We start from the raw sequence: 25693 nt of genomic DNA, 5'->3' as shown, positions 1-25693 counted from the left end.
CTGGCGCCTCAGGGCCCACCGACACATCTCACCTCCTCAGGGAGGGCAAGCTGGGCTAGAGCAGGGCCTGGGGGAGGGCTGGGGGAGGTGCTGAGCTGCCCCCTGGAATGCAGCTGAAAATGTAGATCCAGGGTGACCCCTCACCTCCTCTCTATCGGGTGTGCACACCATCAGTTCATTCATTCATTCTGACAAATATTTGTTGAGCCCCTAAGTACCCTGCTGAGACCTAGACAAATACATTATAAACATCAATTCAGTTCAGTTGGGAAGAGAGATGATGAAACAAGGTATGGTTAAGACAAGGAAGGTACAAAAGTTAGAGCCTGAGGAATGTTTGCAGAACTGCATCCCAGTGGGGGTTCCCTGAGTCCTCTTCCCACACAGTCTGCTTAGAGGGGGCATCAAATACTGGAATGACAGCTGGGAAATAATCAGAGATGCCACCAAAGGTTCAGGACCAGAAGCCCACCCGGGGTCACTGATACTGTAAAGGATAAAAAACACTCAAATATTAAAACATAAGGATGGGCTCATGTGGATGGGTTAGATAACAGACAGACGATGGATTAATAAACCCACACACACATACACACACGGGTATGATAGCCTGAAGTAATCAGCATTGAGTGGCTGGGGCTTTCAGTGATGCTGCTTGTATTCTTCTGGATTTTTCCAAATTTCCTACTATTAGCATTTATTATTTTTATCAGAACAAAATGTTATTTTCAAAAGAAAAGCCCTAGACTAAGAATGAGGAGATCTAGGGTTGAGTCCCATCCTGAATGACCGGGGACAAGAGAACTTGATTCCTGTGGTTGGGTCTTATCTGAACATGAGTAGGTCAGACCACTTGCTGTCCAGAGTTCCTCCTACCCCTGACACTAGGAAGTGTTCCCCACAGCACATGAGATGCCAAATGACGCTTGTTGAATTGAATCATGTTCCATGAGCTCCCATCAATAAGCGTCCTTCTCATTCGTTCAATTAGTCATTTAATCACCATTGATTTTTCAGCACTTCCTCTATGCCTGGCTCTGCTTTGGGGGCTGGGCATATAAGGGTGACCTGATCAGAAAAGATCCTGCTCTCACAGAGTGGTTATCTCCCAAGCTTGGAGTCTGCTCCTTGTCTTCAATCCCTAATGCCCCATCCTGTTAATTAATAATTCACTTGAGTACATTTGTTTCCTTCTGAAACTCCAAGCCCTAAACCCGGCACCATCTCTCATGATTTCATGCTGAGCCAGTGCTGACCTCTCAGTTCCCTTCTTTCTCAGCCATCCTACAAACAGCCTTTTGAAGAAGTTTCTGGGGGTTGTTCTTCATTCCTCCCTTCAGCTGAATTGACACAGCCCTGGGCTTCTGGGTGCATCAGAACAGGGCACTAGCGCCTGGATTACAGTCCAGGATTTCATCAGAGGTCCACAAGATTGACAATGGGAGCCATGAAATGGAGGTGTCAGGACAAAGCGTCAGGGGGACAGGGATCGAGTTGGGTGGGTTGGGAGATTCCTGATCCTTGTGTACTGGACAGGTGAGTCTAAAGACTGAAGGGGAGTGGGAGGAGAGAGGGAAGAGATCAGTGCCACGAGCGTGTGAGAGAGGGCTTGACTCCGTGAGTGCAGAGGTGTGTGTGGGGTGCATTTATGTGTGTATGTGGTGGTGTGTGTGTGTGTTTGTGAGGTGCTGTGGTGTGTCTATGAGGTGGCATCTGTGTATGTGCAGTGCATGTATATTTATGGGTCTATGTGAGCTGCTGTGGGCATGTGGTGTGTGTGTGTGTGTGTGTGTGAGTGGTAGGTATAGTTGGTGTGTTGTGCAGGTTCAGGTGGTATATGCGCACATGTATAAGTGTGTGTTCATCTCCAAGAAGCAAATACATGTAATTGCACTGACTTTCAAGTGTAAGTAGAGAGATGATCCAGTCAGCTCCCCAAAGTATTTAAGCAGAGGAAACATTAATATCGCTGAAAATCAGCCCCATGCCACTTTGTAATCAGCCCTCCTTAGTTTATAAAGGAGTTGTCCAAGCATAACATTTAGGAAACTGGAGAATGCAATGTCTTTTCTGCATTTCCCCGAGAACCACACAGGCTGGGAGCAGAGGCCCATTCAAAGGATGCTCACATCCTCCAGAGACCAGAGACTGGGTGTTCACATGCGTCATCTCTCAGCACCCCAGAGAGGGCAGGATTTTTGACTGATGAGGACACACACTGTGCTTTAAAACCAGGAGGCAGGGCTCCTTCCTGTAACATCGCATCTCATTCCAACCCAGCGTTGATTCAGCTCTCAGTGGAGGGGTCCCAAGAGGAGGGTTCTCAGGGGGATGGGCTCTGGGGGAGGATTCTCCAGGGGAAGGGAGCACTGGGGTGTGTGTGTGTGTCCAGAAGATGTAACTGGGTTTCTCTTGGGTATACCCCACCCTCTACCTTTGCTATTTGACATCAGGATAGTGTTGGCCATGACTGTATATGGTTAGTGCTCTGCACTGGGAAATGAGGGTGATGGGTCTTAGCTGCTTCCTCACTAAGCCTAAGATGGAAAAACAGGTGGCTGACAGTAACAGATCCCAAAGTACTCCGGGCTCTGCACTGCCTAAAACAGATATTTGACACATTATTAGAAAAAAGGGAAAAGGATACTAACATTTATTAAGAAGTAGGCTGGGCCCAGACTTTCACACTTACTTCATTTAATTATCCCAACATACTGCAAAGATAGTAATATGATCTCTTACAAGGAAATTAAGGCTTAGAGAAGACCAGTAACTTTCCCAGGCTAGTAAAGTTCACAAAACATGTGAACCTCGGTCTGACTGATTCCAGAACTGAGACACAGCCTTTCCACTGTGAGGAGATGGCAGCAGGCAAATGGCAGCATCACTGTGAACAGTTGGCACCCCTATAGCCGTGGCTGTACATCCTGTGGTGTGCACCCCCAGCTCTCCCTCTGTCCTCCACACCCCAGCTCTCAGGAAAGACCTGGGCACTTGCACAGAGAAGCCACGTGCCCACCTCCCACTGCAGGAAGCAGCAGCCCCATGGTAATTTTCACTATTCACACTGAGTCACAGAAAGGTCCAGGCTGTCCCATCTTCTGGACCACCCTCTAGTGCATGCAAGCTGGGTGTGCTCAGGAGGACCCCCCCCCACTACAATTGTTTCAATACTCTACTGTCACCATCTTGAAATTTTTAGTAATTTCTGCACATTTTCATTCTGTGCTGGTTCAGAATCACACAGCTGGTTCCACCCATCTTCTGCAGGGGCCAGTACAGGCAGTCTTCCCCAGGAAGAGCAGCCCAGCTGGCCACTCCCTGTGTGTTTCCAAAAATGTTACCCACAGTCCCTGAATGGTCAGGACTAAATGAGACAAGTTACTTTAATCTGGGGTGGCTTCCTGCCCAAATGTTCTTGATCTGCTGCTCAGCTGCTCAGCTGCTCCCACCCTGATCTTTCCTCCTTATCACAGCCACTTCCCCACCCCAGCCTCCCTGGCTTCTGGCCATGCTGTCCTGCCCACTGCTCCCTAAACACACCATTGCTCAAGGGACTGAAATTCCTAGAGGGCAGGACACTTTATCTCCAACTCTCCCAATGGCGCTCCGCTCACACACTGCAGGAACTTGATAAGACCTGAAGGATTAAATGAATTGCTTGCAATGTTATCTATCAATTTAAAAACAATTTGAAACATGGATATGACAAAAAAATGAATTGCTGTATTTCCTCAACTCCTGACCCTATCAATCGTAAGACATGTCATCAATGTGATGGCATTACATTGAACATACACAAAGATTGTGTGTCTTTCTGCAATTGGATAAATAATAAAAGCAGCAAAATACCTTAGCTTTGAAATATAGTAAAGAAAGGCTCTGCTCATTCTGCATGTGGGTTCTTAACACTCCCCGTATCCCCATGTCCACCTCTGTCTGGCCTTCCTCTCCTCCCACCCACCCCACCCCCCCTGCCGTGAGATCCTGCCTTATCCAAGCAGCCTTCCTAACCACTCTAGCCTACCTAACCCACCCCCAAATAAATGCAAAGCATTTTTTGTCCACTCTGTTCACAGGAAAGAATTATCTAATATATATTCATTATCTACTACATGGTGGCACTTTATGTTATTTGATTTCTTGTGTTAGTTTATATTTTATACACCAATGAACCTTTCCTTCATCTAGACTCTAAGCCCCATGGGAATGGTTCCCAGGACTGCTCTGTGTGCAGCAGGACCTCAGCTGTCACGAAGTTCTTCCTGAATGAATGAAATCTCATGGCAGTGAGTGGGGAGGGAAAGAGAGGAAAAAGTGACTAACTCCCCAGAAATAAATCTTCACGCAAACCCAATGAACTCAGGTCCTTCAACCCTTTCTCCTCCTCAGAGTCCTCTGGAAATAGGAGGTATTCAGAACTGAGACCTTGGCCAGACAGCCTCAAGAAGTGTCTCAAGTGACATTCAGCAAAAGGCAAAGGAAACTCCATTATGAACCTGCATGGTTAAATCAGACCTTGGAACGCCCAGATAAATGCAGGATATTTCTGTTTCGTTTCTGGTTTACACTTCTCCCTCCTCATCCCCCCACAACAAAAGGGCTCTTGCAATTAAAAGGTTTGAGATACTTTTCCTCTTTGTGCTGGGAGGAATGGGGTGCTTTTCCCAAGGGAAATATAACTCTGGCTATAGAACTTCAGGCTATAAAAGCTGAGATTTCTTCTAAGAAGCCAGGCGATCTCCCCAAGAAGAGGTTCCTGAGCCCTGAGAATAGTCCCTGCATGGACTTTCTGCTTCTAAATCACCTTATGTCACCCCTAACGCCTGAGTCTCTCCACAGAAAGGGGTCTCCCTCCTCAGTGCCCAGTGCTTGAGGCCCGTGATCCAGCTCATCCTGGAAAGAGCACTGCTGTGTGTCATCTTTCCATCCTGCCACCCCTTCGGAGGCCCCTGGCTCAATTCTCCTTCTTCATCCTATGAACAATGTGAAATCTGATCCACCTGCCCCAAGCGCTCCCCACACTCTCTTGCCTTTTAGATTCCTCCCGGAGCCCCCTCCCTGGAGACTGTGCCCTTGAGCTCCCTCCCCCTGGAGAACCCTCTCTTTAGAGGCTCTCCCTAGGGCCCCAGGAAGCCACCCCCCCACCCCAAGCCTTCCCTGTAGAGCCTCTCCCCTGGGAACCCTCTTTCCCTAGACTCCCTCCTCCTAGGGCTCTTCCCCCTTGGACTCTCTCCCTCTGTAGTCTCTCCCCCTGGAGCCTCTCTCCCAGCCCCTCCCACCCAACCCACCCCTGGCAAGCCTCACCTCTGGCTAGGAGCCTTCCCTGCCACCCTTCCCCCTCCTGAGCATCCTGCCTTTATCCACTCATCAAACATCAGGCAGATCTATTGCTTCCTGAATTACAGTCACTCTCCCTGGGCTATGACCTTCCTTAGTCTGAGACAGCATCTCACCAGTTTAACAGTACCCTGGACCTCAGCACTGATCTGAGCACATAGTTGAAATGCCAGGTTCAGACCCTGGTTCATGGTCAGGTGTGACGCTGTTTCACACAGGGTGTGACCTTCCACAGTCAGTGACAGCATCTCACCAGTTTAACAGTAACCCTGGTGCCCAGCACTGACCTGAGCACATAGTTGAAATGCCAGGGCTTCCCAAGGCTCAGACCCTGAGTGTCTGCCCTTCTCCTCTCCCCTCCAGCTCCAGACTTCAGATGAATTCAGTGACGGTCACTCCAAAATCCCTCTTCCCCTATCCCCAGCTCCGTATTTCCAGCTATCTGCCTTTCTAGTTGGATATGTTGGTGCAAGTCCCACCTGCTTCCCCCCAAACTGACTTCATCCCCTTTTTTCTGTGACTGACACCACAGCCCTGAGGTTCAAAACTACAGAAGTGTGCTTAACTTTCTCTGTTTTGAGCCCTACTACATGATGGGCATTTTATGTGTGTTATCTCATCTAATTCTAAAGAAACTCTTTAAAGTGGATATGAGCAGGTCAGCTGTAAGGATGAGGAAACTCATGTTCGGAGGCAGGTTTTGACTGGGTCTGTCCTACATTCCCATTGTTCCCCCCAACACACCCTCACACATTTTCACACACACACTCTCACGCACACTCACTTTCGCACACACACTGACACACGCACACACGCTCACACACTCTTCTCCCTTTATTTTATAGATCATCCGGTCCCCACACCCAGTTGATTCTACTTAGAGATGTTTCCTACGTCAGTTCTGCACAGGCCTGTGTGGACCCTCAGACACCACTCAACACACAGGGTGTGACCGTGTTTCTCAGCACCAGGGAGGCTGCTGCGCAGAGTCCTGAGCCTGTGGCCGGCATCACTGACCTCACCTCACGCCCACTCTGAGAGCCTGCACGTGCCATCAGCTTGGGACTGGCTCTGCCGGTACTGTCCTTTCCTGCTGGCTTGGCTGACCCCTTTCTTCTGGACTCCACCTACACTCCACCTGCACTCCTTTCATTGCTCCTCTTGGCCTCAGGTTGAAACCACTCAAAACTCTACCTGATTGGACTATATCCTGCATTCTCCAGCTTTCTTCTCTCATTTTAGCCCTTGCTTTTTCCACTTTCAGCAGATCTCAAACTAGAGTGCATCACAAGTCACCTTGGGAGTTTACGAAACATGTGGATTCCAGGGAGAATCTGCAGATATGGGGGAAGGGAATTGCATTTTTTTTTTTTTTTTTTGAGACAGAGCCTCAAGCTGTCCCCCTGGGTAGAGTGCCGTGGCATTACAGCTCACAGCATCCTCCAACTCCTGGGCTCAAGCGAGTCTCCTGCCTCCGCCTCCCAAGTAGCTGGGACCACAGGCGCCCGCCACAACGCCCGGCTATTTTTTGGTTGCAGCCGTCATTGTTGTTTGGTGGGTCCGGGCTGGGGATTCGAACCCGCCACCTTAGGTGTACGTGGCTGGCGCCTTAGCCAGTTGAGCTATAGGCGCCGAGCCGGGAATTGCATTTTAACAGGTTCCACAAGTGATTTCCATGCAGACAGTCTAATTCACTCTCAGTTTGCTTTCCTCCTCATTTGCCAGCATTTCTACCAATCTTCTTCACGATTTACCCCTTCTTTCCAGAGCTGAAAGCAAACCCCTCTGAGGGCTGCAGAGGAGAACCACTGGGCATTTTAAAAAATACAAATGTCGGGGCCCCAACCTGAATCAATTAAACAGAATCTGGGGGCTAAGGTGAGAAGGTTATTGTGGATAGTCCAATAATGTCACATCCCAGGAATGTCTCAGTCCCAGGCAGACTGAGATAGTTGGTCACTGTCCTGGGCTCTGATATTTGCATTAGCTCTAGGTGATGCTATTCTGTAAGCAAGCTTGCCAAACACTGGATTGCATCCATGTCAAGCGGTACCTCTGCCCATCAGCTGACTCTTCCTGGGAGTCCCTGAAGGGACAGCTCACCTGCACTTTGTTTTCCCTGAGTGCTGGTCATCTTAAAATGTGTCCCTGGACCAGCAGCATCAGCATCACCTGGGAACTTGTTTAAAAAGGTGGAGCCACCTTAAATACCAACAGCAATAAGAATCCACACCTATAATTTATCCAGGTTTCTACTACAGGCCGCGCACCGCCCTACATGCTGTCATGTGTCCCCATCCAACTCACAAAAAAACATGTGAAGTCACCATTACTATTGGCAAATGATGACACCAAGCCCTGGAAAGGGTGAGTGAACCAGGTAAGTCATACTGTCAGTTGGTGGCAAAACCATGCCCAGAACCCAGATATGCCCAGCTCACAAGCCCCAAGCTCCAACTCCTCTCTCATCTACTGATCTTTTAGAAATCCCTCCCAAAGCCATCTTTGCATGATTTTCTGACTCCAGTGCAGTCGTGATTAAGGAGTTAACTGTCAGGCATGGGCTGGGCCTGCAGGTCCTTCAAGGCTGGGCCCAGCCCCCCAGGGACACTGTAGCTGATCAGAGGGGCTTGTTTTGATTTTGTTGCAGCAAACATTTACTGACCACAGCCTAGCTGGCTGGAATATGCCAGCTCATTAAATTCAGCAATAACCTTGTAAAGTGTATGGTGTTGGGGTTTTGCAGGGTCATACATAAATCTTGCTCAAGTTTGAGACCAATTAAGAAATGGATACATGAAGGAGACAGATGGAGGTCAAAATAGCAGCAATATTTCTGATAAAGCTGTTAGGAGCATGTGGCTTTATATATCAGACCAAATGTACTTCCTAATTTTCTACTCACAAATAGGACCAATCCGCACATTCAGTTGCTGGTATAGGAAGGTGACCAGGGACTTCCCCCTAGGAGAAGTCTCCTGACTTCACCACCAAGAGCTGGCCAGATGCACCTACTCTGCAGGTGGCAGATACAAAAGAGGGAGTTGGCAGTCCCAGCTTATGACCTCTCCCAGAGTCACCAGTTGGAGAAGAGGTAGCAATGGGGGAGGGAGAAGCCTGAGAAGGCAGCCCACATTCTCTACCCACATGGCCATTAGAGCTCCGCATGCCCTGACCCCAGGCCCAGAGATGTTGGCTGGTCCAGGGAGGGAGCATGAGCGTGTTTATTCATATTTTGTAAACATTCCTTAGGTGATGCTAAGGTGCCAAGTCTTAAGTAGCTACTCATGGAAGATCCTTTCTTGGAAACAAGAAGCCAGGGAGGTGTCCCTGGAAGGGCCAGAACTGTTCTTATTTTACAACCAGGGAAACAAGTGTTCAGGAAACTTGAGTATCAAGTCCTACATCCAGAGCTCAGAAGCCAAATACCAGGGATGAGTAATGGCAGTTAGCAAATAAGTTTTCCCCAAATTCAGGGTGGACTTGGAGGCTTTCAGCCAGGTTGGAGCTAGATCAGCAAAGTTAGCTGTTCTCAAACTTTATTGTGCAATAGAATCTCCTGGGGGGTGGGGGCTTGCTTATTAAACTGCTGGTCACTGGGCTCCACCCCAGAGTTTCTGATTTAGAGAGAGGGCTATGTGGCTGTGAGAAGAGATGACCTGTGGCTTTTGAGTGAGGTATATCTGGATTCCAGGCATGACTTTGCCACCAGCTAACAGTCTGACCTCCCCTGGTTCACTCAGCCTCTCTGGGGCTCAGTGTCTTCATTTGCCAACTAGGAACCACAGTGATAATGACCTCACATTTCTTATGAGTTGAATGAGGACATGCAAAGCACACAAGGTGGTGCATGACCTGTAGGAGGAATGTGGAGAAACTGTAGGTGCTATTATTGTGCTGTGGTTGTTTATTTTAGGGATGGCTTCTTTGAGAAAACAGGGGGGAGGTTTTGGATGCAGACGAGCACACCAAGAGACAGAACAGCAAAGTGAGAATGAAGCAAGTCTTCCAGGATGTGGGGACGTGAGCCAGAATGGAGCAGAAGCCAGTGCACAGAAGTGGGGATGAGTGGATCATGTGCAGAGGATGGGGTCTGCTGCGGATCTGGCAGGCAGACGGGCTGGGATTTGAAGTCACCCAAAATAGAACTTCCTTCTCTCCAAGCTTGCAATTTGCTGTTTCCCTCCTCCCCTTTCCTCTGGGCCACACTCCACATGCCTGTGTCCAGACTCATTTGTTAGAACTGCCCCCCCCATTCCACCCCCCACTCCTGCCCTAGGGAATCAAGGAATCTTAGCAATGTCTCCAATTCTAAGTTCTGGATGAAAAGAAGCGACATACAATGGGAGAAACCCTCTCTCTAGGCCTGTGTCTTTGTATGACTTTCCCCTAGCCCCCAGCCTCCTCTTCCCCCAAAAGATGGCCATTACCAATCATCATCAGTCTGGCCATCGAGTTAGAGGTATCCAAGCCAGGAAGGACATCAATGGCCTTCCTCCCACCACTCAGCCACAAAGTCCTCTCTGCCATCTTTGCCAACCCACACCCCTGCCCTATTTCCCAGCTAGGCTCAATGCTTATCCCTTTAAGTCTTCCCCAATAAACCTCGCTGGATTGCAAGAGTTTCTTCTTCCATATGTTCATTCATTCATTCATTCCACAAATGCTGACTGAGCACCAGCTCTGTGACCAGTCACTGGCTGTGCAGCAGGGCTTCTGTTATGAAGAAGTCTCTGCTCTCCTACAGGCTAAGGAAGAGAGCACTTGATTCAGTGGCAAGAGATCGGTTCCCCTGCCAGTCATAAGGAGAAAAGGGGGCCCTCTTCATGCTTCTCAAGGCTTCCCTTATTTGCTAACACACGCAGAGACTTCCACACCACTGGTGAAACATAGGCTAATCTTCCTGCTCTCTTTCTGGCCTGCACCAACACATAAAAGGAAACACACTGTATCAAACACCCTTCATGACTCTGTGTGGTTTCCTTCCTGTAGACTTTAGAAATTGATCTGAGCCTCAGTGTGTGCCATCTTCAGTCCCAACTTAGACTCCTATGTCCAGGTTCTTAGCTTTATGACCATCTCAACCAGTATCTATTGATCTGCTCAGTTGTGCTGGGCACTGGAGATTGAGATGAATAAAATACATTCTTCAGTGCCTGGAGCTCACAGTCTAGAGGGGGAGCCATCGCCTAAACAGAGTCATAACACAGTGTGGGCAGCACACAGTGATTGAAATAAGGCATTGTGAAGTGAGCTGCCTTTTGATGAAGAGGATAGCAGGGAAGGCTTCCTGGAGAAGGCAATGCCAGAGTTCAGACTTAAAGAAGAGAAGCCATCAGTCTGGAATTGAGCCCATGTGTTGGCTGGCTCCTGCTTGTCGCCTTAATCACTTCTCTCTGTGCTCCTTTCCCTTCCCTGCTCTGCCCTCCATCTCACAACAGCCAGGGCACTGGGGCTTCTGGAAAAACGAATCCAAGTGCCTGTGGTGCAATTGTGGCTAGATTTTCTTTCCTTCCTCTTTTTTATCCTTTTAGTGTTAATATTATAACACCAATAACATGGTGCTGATCGTGTAATAAACACTAAAAGTATAAACCAAGAGTTTATTTCCCCCTGACCATTTTTAGGTGGTTCCCAGATAACACCTTGGTCTTTCAACTCCAGCACAACCAAAAGCCAGGGCTGAGTTTTCCAGTGTTGCACCATGGTTCTCAACAGCTAGAACACAGCTCCTGGCAGAGAGCAAAGGGCAGGGCTTTGGCTGACTTTGGGGCTGAGAGTCCAGGCTGTACCAGGCTCAGCAAACAGGAGCCACAGCTGCGAGTCAAAGGCCTCTTTCATGAGGAGACCATTTTTGTCCAGCATAGTCATCCAAAACAGGTAGTAAAGATCATTGTCCAAATGAATGGGGAAAGAGAGAAAGATGTAGATGTTCATATACCTATGATAGGAGAGAATCTGCAAACCAAGAAGCCCCTTTTGAACATGGAACAAGACTTCATATGGCAGTATAAGGGGGGGTGCCATGGTTGAGTCAACTGAAGCCAACAGCCCTTTGTCTGAGGGATTCTGTTCATTACTTGAGGGGTACACTTCATGTCACTGCGTGCTAAAGAGGCTCCACTCCAAGATCCTTTCTGAGAGGAAGCAAAATGCCTCAGGAATACGAAAGGGTTGAAGATGTAAAAAAATTCTCAGATTCTAAGTTTGGCTCTGCCACTAACCAGCTGTAAGATTTGGGGGAGAGTCATTTGACTTCTTCAAGCCTTATCTCCTTCATCTGTAAAAGGAGAATGTGGGCTGGGCATGGTGGTTCACACCTGTAATCCCAGATCTTTGGGAAGCTGAGGCAAGGGGGTTGCTTGAGACCAAGAATTCAAGACCAGCCTGGACAATGCAGTTAAGACTTCATATCTACAAAAAAATTAAAATTAAATTAAAGTTCAAAGTTATCTAGGTGTGGTGGTGCACAGTTGTCATCCCAGCTACTCAGGAGACTGGAGCAGGAGGATGGGTTGAGCTCAGGAGTTCAGGCCCGCACTGAACTATGATTGTGCCCCTGAACTCCAGCCTGGTGACAGATGAGACTCTGTCTCTTTAAAAAATAAAGAAAGATAGGAAAGAAAGGAACAAAGAAAGAAAGAAAGAAGGAAAAAAGAAAAGAAGAAAGGAACAAAAAGAAAAGAAATTTGACAAGACATAACCCACAAGATAGTTGTGAGGAGTGAGGATTCAGGAGTAGTGTCACTTATCAGATGTAAAGGATTTTGCAAGGAAAATATTTAAAATATTTTTCACTATATTTGCTTTGAGAAGGACCAGTGTTTGCTTCCCTTTCCTCTCTCTTACTGTGCTCATACTGATAGTAGAGCTAAGGCAGGACCTTTTTTCCCCAGGACAAGAAGACTGATAGCCCCAATGGAGCAGAGAGGGATTGATAAGAGGTAATGTTTTCTCTAGAGAGGAAGAACAATGAAAAACTTTCTAGTACTAGGAAGAAAAGAGGATTTCACTCTCTTTCTCACCTATAGGAAGGATTTAGGGCACAGGGGTTGCATGTCATTAGCAATAGCCCAATGACTTACTTGGGAGAACTCCAGAATAGGCGCACAGGGCTAGGGAAGGGCCATGCCCCTTGAAGAGGCCCTGCCATGGCCCAGCTCCCAGCAAATGCTGCCCTCCCAAGGACAGGTTAGCAGCAGCTGCGGAAGTCACCCATGGGCTGCCCTCGGGCCCCCTCATCTATAGCCTCTATATCCCAGAGTAATAGCCACTCAGCCCAGCAGGGGTGGATGAATATCCTGGGAGAGCCAGGGGTCTGAGGTCCACCTCAAAAGCCCTGGGGGCCAGACTAGACCTGGGCCCTTCAGTGGACTTCAGCACAGAGGCCCACAACGAAGTGGGAACAAGGCAAGGCTTAGTGGAGATCTGCGAAAGTCCTGCAAACTCAAGGCCTTGCACTGGCCGCCTTGAAAATGCAGGGGCTTCCCCAGGAAATCAGACCCCTTGAGGGAGGAGGAGTGTCTGAATTGTGACTTGATGGGACCTTGATCTAAAGCAATCTCTTAAATCAAAGAGACCAAAGCACCATTATTTATCAAGCTAAGTTCTTCATCACAAGTTATCCATTATAGGAAATAATTACTTTTTACCCACACATCTGAGTGTAATATATTCATTTTCACCACCCATTCCAGTTGTCTTCAATAAATGTCAGCTGCTATTATGTCATCATCATTATTACTAAGTAGATTATTTCCAAACTGACAGTGAGGAAGCAAAAAGGACAAGAGCAAGAAATAGTCCCACTTGTGTCAGGTCTGAGTCTTTGGAGGGCTCAGAGAGGCTGGCTGGGAGGGGGGACCCGAAGGCCCGCAGCCTCTGGACTTAGCCCTCACCAGCAATTTATCTCCCCTCTCTCCTGTTCTGTCCTCCACAAACCTAGTCAAGTCCTCCCTTTCACCCAGCTTTAACTATAACTGACCTGTCAGCTTCTCTGACCTTTTCTCACTGACAGAACAGAGCCAAAGCACCTGTGGGTCTGCCCCTTCGTGCCAGCCGCTAATGTCCCGCCCCATGCCCCGCCCCTAGTACCCGCCCCATGCCCCGTCCCTAATGCCCGACCCTGTGCCCCGCCCTATTACCCGCCCCCAGTGGCCTGCTCCCAGTGCCCTGCCCTCAGTCCCTGCCCTATAGTGCCCTGCCCCCAGTGCACAAACCAGGACCATTCAGGTGGGCCTTGCAGGCCTCCTTCTTCCCAACCCACTCGTTTTGTGGCCTTGGCAGTAGGGTATAATGGTTAGAGCCAGAACTCAGAAGTTAGACAGCTTGGGTACAAATTCCAGGGGTGCTTCTCATCTGAACTGTCACCTTTAGCAAGTCACCTAACCTCCCCAGCCTCATTTTCCCCATTTGAAAATGAGAATAATAACAGTAATATGCCTCATAAGGTAATTGAGTTAATGAAACTAGCAAGCCAGTTAGTGTACAGTGGTTAGGGTAGTGCTCGGCACCCAGGAGGCACTAAGTGTGAGGAACAGCACACCCTCTCAGCGAGGTCCTCCACGAGTATTTAAAACAGCAGCCTCTCTCTGGCACTGTCCACCTCCCATCTCCCTTCTCCTCATTTTCCACATAGACTCACCACCATCTGACAGGCTATACAGTCTACATATTCGTTATCTCCCACTGGGAGGTAAACTCCATAGGGCATTTTTGTCCATCATTCATTGCTATATCCACTTCCCTGCACACAGCAAACCCTTGTAACAACGAATATATGAAAGTTAACTTACTAACTGTATATACTTAGGCACACTACATGACTCCACATGACTTACTCATCTGAAAAGTGGAGGTGATGCCTACGCCCCCACATTCATGTGAGGATTAAGTGAGGTAACACTGGTGAATATACCTACTCTAGTCTTTGGGCCATGGTCAGTGGATGCTGGTGGATCTGAGAGGACCAGTTTCAGTCCACTCAGGCTGAGTCTGAAATGGTTAATCCCTGACTCTTTCACCCATGGAGGCAAGGCCAGGCTGCAGGGCCACTGGCAGCTGTCCAGGTGGAGGATAAATGTCAGGGGTGTGGCCTGCAGAGCTGGCCTGGCCTTCATGCGGTCCTGACCCAGGCAGCTGGAGTAGCTGGCCACCCCCTCCTGCTGAGAGATGCTGCCTGAGCCTGAAGCATTTAAGAGCACAGGAGCTGAGCAGTGGGAACCTCCGCCGGCCCGGGTCCCACGCCACATCCTGGCCTTGGGGGAGGTGGGCCCAAGGCCTGGACTTGTTTCCCAGCTATTCCCAGGAAGCCTGCTCTCCTGCAGGCCCAGCTGGGCTGCCTGAGCTGAAGGGCTGCAGGGGCAGGTCTGTCCCTCAGCATCACCTTCTCCCCATGAACGAGGAGACAGACACAGGCCACAGCACAAGGAGGGTCTGGACTCAGAGCACAGCTCTGAAGCCCCCCTGCCTCCTGGGAAAAGAGTGTGTGCAAAGGCAAATGAACCTCATGTGACCACATCACAGAGAGGACATGCTGAAGCACAGGGACTCCAACCAGGGGCTCCCCATCTTCCTCCAGTTTATCACAATGTTCCAGCTTATCATCACCTTCCCTAGGACCCCATCCCTCCTCATCACTGATCCACACAGAGATGAAAACAGAAAGGCACAGACTGCAGTATCGATGGTGAGGACGAAAAAAGTGCAGTCCAGTGTCTGCCCCAGGCGTTCCTCCATTCCACAGTCATCTGTGAACCCCCACTCTGTGCCAGGCACTGTACACTGCAGGGAACAAAGTACAGGCTTGGCCCCCAAACATGCTCCCAGTTAGGGGCTGGAGGACACACCCCAGAACATCATCGTGGAGCTGCACAGGGAATGGCAAGAGTATAGATGAAATATCTCTAACTCAGGAAAGACAGAGAGCAGGAGATCAGGTAGGGAGATCCCCAGGTGTTCCCGGCAAGTTAACAGCATGGTAGAGATCAGAGGAGCTAACGAATAGAAAAGCTATATTTCTAACTCAGGGGCCAGCTCAGAATGGCTCCAGGGACGATGCCAACCTCACCTTCCATCCTCTCCATCTTCAAGGACTTACTAGAAACTAAACCCTCTGAGGCCTGGGACAATGTTCAGTCTGTCCTCCATGCTTAGAGTGGTGAAAGACATATGTATGGTGGGCACTCTGTAAATATATCTGAGTGTACCAATGAACAAACAAACACCCCAGAGGTAAGATCACTACTGACCTGAGGAAACCCTGCTTTGTTCTTATCCTACTGACATTCACAGAAACGTCTATGGCCCAATTCCCTATTGTTAAGTATAGGAAACTTCATAGGCTCTAACTCTCTAACTGGTGCCAAACAAGGAATTGCTCAGCTTCCAACACAGGCATCCTACAAGGACTGACAGAACAGCAGCATTCTGTCCATCTCCCAAGTGCTGCCAGCTTCCCCCACAGTCACGCTCCTTCAGTACACCCTGGGCACAGCTTCCTGGGCACAGCCGCAAGAATCACACACCATTGTGGACAATGGCCAGAAAGAGCAGGCAGTTGGTACCAATGTTTGTGGCTTGGTACCTACAGAAAAACAGGATCATGCAGCACTTGCTGCCCACGAGCAGTCACAGGCACCCATGTGGACCCATTCACACACACCAGGTGCAGTGATCAGCCCTGTCCCCAGCCCCTGCCACGGACAGTGGTATACAAGGAGGAGACGCCAGCAGGAGCGCCCTGTTCAGACCCCATCCCGGAAGCTGGCCCTGGGTTAATTAATCCTCTAAACAGTCTTGCTTTCTTCTCAGTGAAGAATTGTAAAAAGTATAGGTTCTCCTCCTGTTTCTGTTCTTCATCCAGGCAGCCATCATTTAATGAGGACCTACTATGCACTGTGGACCTACTCTGTCTCTGGGACCATGCTATGGTTTGTCTGTCTGTGTTCCTTTCAAAATTCACATATTGAAACTTACTCCCCATTGTGGTGGTCCTGAGAGGTGAGGCCTTTGGGGAAGTGATTAAGGTGACTTCACCTTCACCTTCCTTTTTGCCCTTCTCTTCCTTCCACCGTGTGAGGATGCAGCCTTCTTCCCTTCCAGAGGACACAGTAACAAGGTATAATTTGGAAGCAGAGAGCAGCCCTCATCCTGACAGCACCTTGACTTTGGACTTCCTGGAGTCCAGAATGGTAAGAAAGAAATGTCTATTGTTTATAAATTACCCAGTCTGTGTCTTTTCTTTTGTAGCAGCCCAAATGGACCAAGACAGAATAACTGCAAAACTGAACCTGTCAGGTCTTTGCATCCTGGAAGCTTTAGTCTAGGGAGGATCGGCTAGAATACATGGGGCAGGCCTGTGGGAACAGAGGTGAGGAGGAATCCCACCTACCTGAAATGGGGGAGGGTAGAGAAACTTTTTAGAGGTGGTGATGTTTGAATGTGTTCACTTGCTGTCCTTCAGGATGAGCCTTCAGGCGGTGAGACCGGCAGAGCTAAGAGTGGGAGGGGCAGGGCAGGCAGCCCTTGGCAGCTGCAGTGAGATGACCTGAGAAGCAGGCCAGGGCTCAGCCATGAGGGGACCACACCCCCTGGATTCTGAAACTGGGTCTGGGATTTTCCAAATTCCCCTTTGGTTGATTAAGAGAATCCATTCTCAGGCCAAGGGGAAGCAACCTTCACATGAAAACAGAGGCTCTGAAGAGCAACCAGCAACCAGGCATGGGGACCCTAAGGAGCAGAGTCAGGGAGCGTCTTCCGCCACTGCCTCTGAAGCCCAGGGACCCCATCCTGCCAGGGGCAGGGGCACGCCCATGAACACTCCCCCACATACACACACTCAGAACACGCCATGAGTGAGAACCACTATTCTCTGGGGTGACCAAGCACCATTCCACAAACTCAGACCAATAATCTGACCCTGGAAAAGACTGTGCCCTTCGGCTCCTGCATAGCTGTGCCTCCCCTCTTGGCGTGTCACTCCTCCTCACCTGGGTGTGAATAACCTCAACGCCTCCTTTCTCCACCAGGACACAGCTGTGGGGAGGAACAGGCTGCTGAGAATGGGGAGGTGACTGTCATTATCAAGACCATTTTACAAGTGAGAAAGATGAGGCCCAAGAAGCAGGCCACTTGTCCCGGGACTTATGCAGCCTTATGACAGAACCGTGTCTGGAAAGCCAGCCCAGAATCCCAGTCCAGTGCTCCCTTCTTCTTTCCCCCTGTAGGACAGTGGAGGATAAATCCTGGTTCAGGCCCTGCTTTCCCCTTAGTTTCTGCTGAAGATAGTGTATAAAGTAGAAACAACTATAAAAATAAAAGGTTCTGAAAATCTGAGCCAAGACGCACTTATGCACTTTTCCCCTAAACATTGTGAGCCCTGATAGGGTCCAAGCTACATTGCTTCTCTTTTCAGATGATGTTCCTTAGCATTCCAGAAATTAATCACAACTTCTCCTGACCTTTACCTCACATACATTTTCTCTGAGAAGCCTGGAGAATACTTAGAAATCTTTTAAAAAGGGGGGGTGGGGTGGGGACGATGCTCCTATCAATTACTCCAAAGGTCCGTATTTGCCAAGTTGAAGGTAAGAAACCTGTGAATGTGCAGAGTTGGTGTCATCATCCGCCTACTGTCACATCCTCTTTCACATTTCACGACTGATATTCACGTATGTTTTCCTAATGTTTGTGTGTAAACAGTCCTAACATGAACTGAGAAAAATTACCAGCAAAAGCAGAAAGCAAACACCCAGCCTGGTTTGGGGAATTTTAGGAGGATCGGGTGGCATGTCAGATATGTTCTCCTGGAAAGAGGATCTATTGGCCATACCAGCTACACAACCAATTGCTGCAAAAAATTAAAATAGAATAAAGAGAAAGGGTTGAGACTCCCCTCTGTCTGCCAATGGCTTCTCTCTAGCATTACAATGCCATAGCGATGCTCACCTTTTAAGGGATTTGCTGCCCCCAAATAGTCCCAGCTGCTTGCTAATGTGGCATTGTCCTGCGAGTGATGAAGTTCTCAAAGCAGGGAGCCCTGAGAGTCCAAGCGGGCAGAAAGTCCCTCCAGAGTCAAAAATATCTGCCACCAACTGACAGTTATTTGAACTAGTTGTACCACATACTAAGAGTTGGCTTTACAACCACTTTCTCCCTGGGCCTCTCCTCCCAGCCTGGTCAGACGCTACCCACACATTTGTTATTTCTCCCCACTGTCTTTTCAGGCAGCCAAAGCCAAGCCAGCAGGCAGAAGCTGGACCCGGACACGTGTCCGATGGGGGAGGAGGCCAGGTTCACTGACCCAGGCATGGGATACACCTCATCTAGTATTTACCAGCACACCTCACACCTATACCTTCAGGACACATGAAATACCAGCATCGTCCTCATTTCCCATTAGAAACTGGAGGTTCCCAGAGACCAAATAATTTTCTTTGCATCATTTAGTAGTGGCAGAAAAGAGCAGGTCTCTCTCCTACCCCGCTCTACCCAAGGGGCACCGGGACCACCACATGCTGTGTTCAGGGTGGGAGCTACAGGACAGCCCCATGTCTGGGAGTCTGATGAACCCACACCGCCTGTAGGCATGTGTACTCTGGAGAGCATACACAGGCAGGACAGATGGGGCAGACATGGGGTGCAGGTGGGCCAGTCCTACCTATGCTCCCCCAGGCCCAGAGCCCAAGCCCCACCTGCCCGAGGACCTCGGTTGGAGTGGTGGTGGCGCAGGCCCAGGGTCTCCCCCAGGTGCGGTGTGTGTGGGCAGGTGAGAAGGTGGGCCTGTGTGTGCATTTACCACAGGGCCCAGGAAAACGCCCCTCGGGGACAGCTGTGCCACTTCCACAGGAGTATGATCAACCATTTTTTCCTGAAAGAACAAAAACCCTTTTTAAATTGACACTGAGGCTCTGCGTGGACCAGCAGCCTCCCTGACCAGGGCTTCCCTGGAAGCCACCCCAGGTCACCTCTCAGCATTCTCCTCTAGTAGCTTGGCAGTTGGGATAAGCTGGCTCCAGAAAAGAAGACTGGCACGTCCTGAGAAGGTCTCTGTGTCTCCTCCTTTCTCACCCCTTTGGCCTCTCTCCCCGGCCTTCACCCATTCAAAACAGGCCCTGGAGGGGGAAGGAGGTACAGGCATTCTGTGCTCTGCACCCTGCCGGAGCTGGCTCCCACCCATGTGACTTCCACGGCCCCTTCTCCTGCTGGGAAGGCTCCATTGGGGCCTCACTGGCTCACAGGTTCCCTCCCCCAGCTCACCCTGCCTGCAGGAGCTGGCTGCCTCCCCTGCATGCCACACAAACTTCTCTGTCCCAAATCTGCAGAACCATCTCTGTCAGGGATTTGGGGTTTGTTTTCTTAATTAACTGAAAATGCTAACATGGGAGCCCCAGAGCTGGCAGGGGCCTGGCCTTCAGCGGCTGCTAGAAAAAAATTCTTGCTTTGAAATCTGGATCACTCATGCCCCGCATGAGATGTCAAAACAAACAGGGACACTTGATCTCAGAGTGCAGGGGCTCGGGCAGGCTCAGGTTACAAGGCCAGTGATGGATTTAGCTACAGGATGCCTTAGTAGCCAACAGGTGATGAGATCCTGACTTCCCAAAATGGTACAGCCAGACCCTGAAGAGGCCCCTGCTGTGGCACAGGCTCTAGGGGACAGAGAGAGAGAGGTCATTGTGGCTGCAGCCAACCACATTTGCTGAGTGCCTACCGCCTGGCAGGCACAAGCTGAGGGTGGGAAGGGCTAGAGGTGGCCAAGTTCTATTGATTCCTGTCCTCAAGGAGATAAAAAGTTGGGAATGAGTTATAAAAGTATAGCATAAAGGGCCCCCAAATGCAAAATAGTTACTAGCTGGACCTTTGCAGAAAAATGTAGAAGATGGCAAGGATAGAGTGGGGTCTAGAGAAAAGAAGACCAGGATGATCACCCAGGGCCAGCTGAGGGGTGGTAACCAGAGAGTGAGGGTACCCTGGAGTGTCACCCAAAAGCAGGTATGAGTGCTTTATGCAAGACCCAAAACCTGAGTGGGAGGAGGGAGAGGCGCTGGAAGAGGAGGAGGCACAGGTCCCAAGACACACGAGTCTCCAGCCTCCTGCACTGGGAGGATATCTGATCCAGACAGGTGCTTGCTGCCCAGCCCCATCCAAGGGCCAAGGCACCAGGCCAGCAGGATGTGCCCCAGATACCTTCAGGGCAGCCAGAGTCACATTCACAGCTCCCTACACCTGGGCTGGTGCTATAGGCTGTCTCACCCAGCAGCAGAGCCTCTGGAGAGGTCAGAAGTTCTGAATGACCCGGGAACACCCATCTTTGGGAGGGAGTGTTGCAGGGAGGACCAAGCTCCCCTTTCCCAGCACAAGTGGACCCATCTGCAAAGGCCCACAGAGAAGCAATGATCTGCTGAGGTCAGAGATACCACATCAGAAGCAGAGCTCCTGATCTGAACTTGGGCTCCTTCCTCCCCTGACTTGCCCACTCCTCTCTGAGAGTTTTCCCTGGGTCCACCCTGAGCCTGGGGATCAGGAGGCTGGAAGATTCTGAACACCAAGCTGCTCTGTCCCAGTTGAGTCTGGCCCACTCTGCTCCCAGGAGAGGAAGATGTCGACCCATTTCCTCTTGGGACACTCATACCACACCTCTCCCTTCCTGTGGTAGAATCCATGTAGATTTTCTTAATCTTTAGCACTTTGGCCCTTCAAGCATACACTGTAGAACACAGTTTAAGAAACAAAGCATTAAAAGTTAAGAACTATCATTTTAGAAAACCACTCGGTGCCAACTTGCACAGAAACATAAACTTGGGGACTGAAATCTCATGCCTGTAGTAGGTTATGTGGTGATCACTCAGAGGATTCAGAATGGCTGCGTTCAATTTTTAGATTATCACTAAAATGAAAACAAAATGCAACATTGCTCAAGGAAAAGAACATCTCAAGCAGAGTTCTCAGACCTCAGATCTGGCATTTTCTTGGAAAAGTATTCACACAATTAGGCAGCCTGGGCTCTTCTAGACCTCAGCAGTATCTTCAGTGCTTACCACAATGGCTGGCGCTCAGTAGGCCAGCAGTTTGACTTCATTGAACAAACAAATCAATGAATGATTGAATGAATGAAGAGGTTCCAGTCCTGGCTCTCCAGTTCACCAGCTCTGTGTCCTTTGGCAAGGTCCCTAATCCCTGAACTTTAGTTTCTTTATTTGTAAAATCTACAAAGCTCAATGAATTACTACAAGAATTAAATGAGATGGTAAGCTTTTGGCACAGTGATCGGTGCATTCAAGGTACAGGAAAAAAATGGTAACTATTATCGTTACTTTTCAAAGACGACTTTATTTTTATTTATTTATTTATTTACTAGGTCACCCTTGGTGGAGTGCTGTAGTATCACAGCTCATAGCAACCTCAAACTCTTGGGCTTAAGTAATTCTCTTGTCTCAGCCTCCCAATTGGCTGGGACTACAGGCGCCTGCCACAATGCCTGGTTATTTTTTTGTTGTGGCTGTCATTGTTGTTCAGCTGGCCCTGGGCCAAGTTCGAACCCACCGGCCTAGGTGTATGTGACCAGCACCGTAACCACTGTGCTACAGGTGCCAAGCCATCAAAGATGACTTTAATCCCATATCCAAAACATCTTTCCAGATTTTCACACCTTCCTAATTCCATCATGGCATTTTCTGTTTCAGTAAATCCTTAGCACAGAGCCTAGCACAAGTAGGAGCACAGAGAATATCTGCTGAAGCAGAATTTAACAGAGAGCTTCTCTGATTTGGAAACCCTGTGGCTTCTGATTAGTGCCAGGGGCTAAGTCTTCTACTATACCCTACCTCCTCCATGGGAGGCCGCCCCTTTGGCCACCCCTTTGGTTCTCCAACCTGTACCTGAGCATTCAAGGCCAGGGAGCTCACCTGTATCCACATCACAAGAAATAGGGCTGAGGGACCATTTGTAGAGGGTGGGGGTGCTGGCTCAGTCCCATTCCTCCTACTGCACAGACCTCTCCTCCCATTCTCTCTCATGCCAGCTCTGGGCAGCGTGGGCCTCCCTCTGAGGCGACGTTCCCAGGCTTCAGCAATAACAGGCCCTCCATTCTTCCCTGCCCTGGCAGACCTGCCACCTCCCACAATGAAACTGCCCACTGCTGCTATGGGCAGCTGCCCCCTGTCCAAGGAGACAATGCAGACCTCTTTGGGGCCTGGGGTATAAGTTCAGGGCCTAGTCTGTCCCTTACTCCAGGAGGAAGAGGAATTGGCTTAAGTGTCCTGCTCAGATGGATTTGAAGGGTCACTTATTTCACTCTCGGGTTGCATGTCATTCAGCCTCTGGCATCTCCACAAACAGCCCTCACTGACCATGCTTTGTTTTCCCCAAATGAGGGAGAAATCTGGCATCTGCCCCTCCCTGATCTTCTCTGTGGGCCAGGCTCCAGCTATGTCTGGGTGTCAACCCTCAGCTCCCTGCCTCAAGGGCTAAAACTACTGAGAAAGGAGGTGGGTGCTATCCCCAAGGCCAGGCTCCTTACCAGTGAGGCTCCCAGCCCCCACCTCTCTCTCCTCACATTTGCCCATCAGATCCCATTGGCAAGAATCACCATAACTCAAACCAGTCTGTAATCTGCAGTCCAAGGAGAAGGATGTAACGCAGCTTTCTTTCACTTACCAAGTTTATCCAGCTATTTTCCAACTTTCTTTTTAGGGATCCTGAGCTCAGTCCTCAAGAATGATCCTCTTATGTCCCAGAGCCAGAGCTGGGTGGTGGGAGCCCAGGGCCGCAGTGGGGGGCTGCGGACAGGGAGTCCTTCTGTGGGCATGGATTCCTGGGGTGGGGGGAAGGGTTGTGCACTTGATCCTAAGCAGCCCCCCTTCTCTGGAAGCTCCAGTGCTAAAATCCAGCCCAGGAGGGTCCCAGCCACAGCCCAGCCCAGCCCAGCACCCAGCAGAGGAGGCAGAGCCACTGTCCTGTGGAGTAGCAGAGTGTGTGGCTGTCTTTCTTAAAGGGACAGCCTTCCCCAGAGCCCGAACGGGGTGGCAGTGCTGAACAGGAAGCAGCAAAGAAGATGAACCAGTGTTCTCCAGGGAAAAGCTCTGAGCAAGCACCAGGACCCTGGCGGAGCACCGGCCTAAATCTGACATCTGACAAGCTTGTCACTCTCCTGACATGCAGAACAGTGAGGCAGGAAGGTTCTTCTATCACAGGACTAGCCTTCCCCAGAGGACAGTACAACAGCCCGGAACAAATGTTAGTAACTTACTGTGCCCAAGGCACTTTCCTAAGTGCTTTGCATGGAAAAATGTATTCAGTCCCCACAGAGCTCTATGAGGTAGGTATCGTTATTGTTGTTATTGTTGGTGTTATGGTTATTTCTATTTTACGGATGAGGAAACTGAGGCTTAGAGAAAATAAACTGCCAAGGGCTCAGGAGTAATAAGTGGAAAATTTAGGAGTTTGACCAAAATGATTCTACTGGAGTTCAACCACAAAGCTTCCCCTGAAAGAGTTCAGGGAAGACCTCTGCAATCTATGAGCATGGATGGAGGACCCACCAGGGTCAGCTTCATGCCTTAGAAAAGGCAATATTCAAAACAAGGTGTCTGCCCTGACCACGCTCACTGACAGGAAATATACCCCCAAAGGCTGACACCAAACTTATCCAGAAGGGAGAATATGTTTTTAATTCTGTATAGTCTTCCGTAATTTTTCACATTTTATTTTAGAAGATATTCTTCTTCTTTTAAGAAGTTATTATTTTTAAAAAGAAAATGATAAAGATTCCACCATTTATCTCCCACTCAAACCACCAAGACCGGAACCAGAAGACACAAGTGTTCTATGTGGAAGTCCTGAGGGGAAGGACAGTAGCCAGGGTGACAGAACAGAGCCGCAGTACCAGCATTCCATCTGTTTGAGTTAAGTTTGGCCTAGCATGGAACTACAGGTAGATTTTAAATAATATTAAAGCAATAACTTCTTCTTCCAGCCAAAACTAAAATACGAAGCCTTTAAAAATTTGGCAATTAAAACGTTCAGTGAAGTCCAAGTCCCTTATATGTTATCCAAGACCCTTCCTAATTCCATCACCAGCTCCTTCTGCAGCTTCCCCCGCACGGTCCCACCCACCCCACCCAGCAACCAGGCCAGACTGCCAGAGGTTTCCGTGAGCCAGGCCAGCACTCAGCCACTTGCTCATGCAGTGCCTTCTGCCTGGGATGCCCTTCCTCTCCTCCTAGAAAGTCTCCTACATCTTTCCAGAACATTAATTGTCATTGCTGCCATGGGGCCCTCAAGGGCCCACAAGCAGAATTGACCGCTGCCTTCTCAGAGCTTGACCATGGCTGTAGACCGAATGTTTGTGTCCTCTCAAAAATTTATATGTTGATGCCTAATCCCCAGTGTGTTGGTATTTGGAGGGAGAGCCCCTGGGAGGAGAATAGGTCATGAGCACGAAGCCCTGCTGAATGGAGTTCCACTCTCATAAAAGAAGCCCCAGAGAGCTGCCACACTCCTCCTGCCATTTGAGGACACGGTGAGAAGACATTATTGTGTGTGAACCAGAAGGCAGGAACTCATCAGACACTGAACCTGCTGGTGCCTGGGTCTTGGACTTCCCAGCTCCAGAACTATGAGAAATAAATGTCTGTTGTTTAAGCCACCCAGTCTCTGGTATTTTGTTGTAGCAGCTCAAATTGACTAAGACGCCATCAAGAGCATGCTATTAGAGCTGGCACCACACTACATTCTATTTAATTTAGTGTCTTTGTTCATTTTCATATCCCCAGCACTGGCACTGAAATTATTTGTGGAGTAAGATGGCACATGACAATAATTGTTATTATTGTTTGAGAGTATGTACAGTTTCTCAGACACTTCCTCATAAGTCATCTCATTTGAACTTCATAACAACTGGCTGGGGTGGGTATTAGAAGTGTCAGATGTTAGTATTGGAGGAGGTAAGTAGTGTTTGAGGTCCTTATAACTCTACCCTTCAGAGGTTAGGTTTGTCCAGATAGCTTTGAAGGGCTGGCCAGGCTCCCCAACCTCCCCTAAATGCTGACAAATGCTGCTTTCAGCCAGGCCAGGCTGCTTCTATCCCATGCCCCTGCCCTCTGCATGCCTCCCAGTGCTGCAACCCAGCATCTCCTTGCCCTCAGCTCCCCCTCCAGCCACATGGAGCACCAGTGGGCACAGGGGTGATGCTTCTCAGCCAGTGTGTGGCCTATGTTCTCTCTGGGCTAGTGAACATAGCATAGCCAGAGTACTGATGAGGCCACAGCATCAAGCTAGAATCTAACATGATCCTTCCAGTTTCATGGAGAAAAACTCTACCATGCTATACTGTAGGAGACGCCAAGAGCCA

The 25693-nt window shown here is 49.4% G+C and overlaps 1 protein-coding gene across 1 annotated transcript in view; it reads right to left on the bottom strand.

The window, feature by feature from the left end:
* DAAM2 (dishevelled associated activator of morphogenesis 2) overlaps positions 1-23067 on the bottom strand; it is a 75495-nt gene extending 52428 nt beyond the window's left edge. Inside the window, exon 1 of the mRNA XM_023512816.1 lies at positions 22999-23067. The gene's annotated coding sequence lies outside the window, so the exon portion shown is untranslated. The remainder of the gene's footprint in view (positions 1-22998) is intronic.
* Between the last annotated feature and the right edge of the window lie 2626 nt (positions 23068-25693).

Source organism: Otolemur garnettii, unplaced genomic scaffold, assembly GCF_000181295.1.
Source record: "Otolemur garnettii isolate 467f Iridium unplaced genomic scaffold, OtoGar3 scaffold00031, whole genome shotgun sequence".
NCBI classification, from domain to species: Eukaryota; Metazoa; Chordata; class Mammalia; order Primates; family Galagidae; genus Otolemur; species Otolemur garnettii.
This window is presented reverse-complemented; position numbering and strand designations above follow the sequence as displayed.